Source organism: Octopus bimaculoides, chromosome 5 (assembly GCF_001194135.2).
Source record: "Octopus bimaculoides isolate UCB-OBI-ISO-001 chromosome 5, ASM119413v2, whole genome shotgun sequence".
Taxonomy (NCBI): Eukaryota; Metazoa; Mollusca; class Cephalopoda; order Octopoda; family Octopodidae; genus Octopus; species Octopus bimaculoides.
In genome coordinates this window covers 31,814,567-31,815,030 of record NC_068985.1, presented here as the reverse complement: position 1 = coordinate 31,815,030, position 464 = coordinate 31,814,567, and positions in this window count along the sequence as shown.

The following is a 464-nucleotide window of genomic DNA, read 5'->3' as shown; positions in this document are numbered from 1 at the left end:
ACATGGTTCCGGGTTCAGTCCCACTGCGTGGCATCTTGGGCAAGTGTCTTCTACTATAGCCTCGGGCCGACCAAAGCCTTGTGAGTGGATTTGGTAGACGGAAACTGAAAAGAAGCCCATCATATACATGTGTATATGTGTGTGTGTATGTGTTTGTCCCCCCAACATCGCTTGACAACCGATGGTGGTGTGTTTACGTCCCCGTAACTTAGTGGTTCGGCAAAAGAGACCGGTAGAATAAGTACTAGGCTTACAAAGAATAAGTCCTGGGGTCGATTTGCTTGACTAAAGGCGGTGCTCCAGCATGGCCAAAGTCAAAAGACTGAAACAAGTAAAAGAGTATATATATATATATATATACAAAGTTAGTCTTTGTATGTGGCAGATGTTCAGGTGCAATAAACACTGTAAACAAACAGGAAACAACTTGTATCTCATTCCAGGGAGAAAAACTAGAGGTAGTT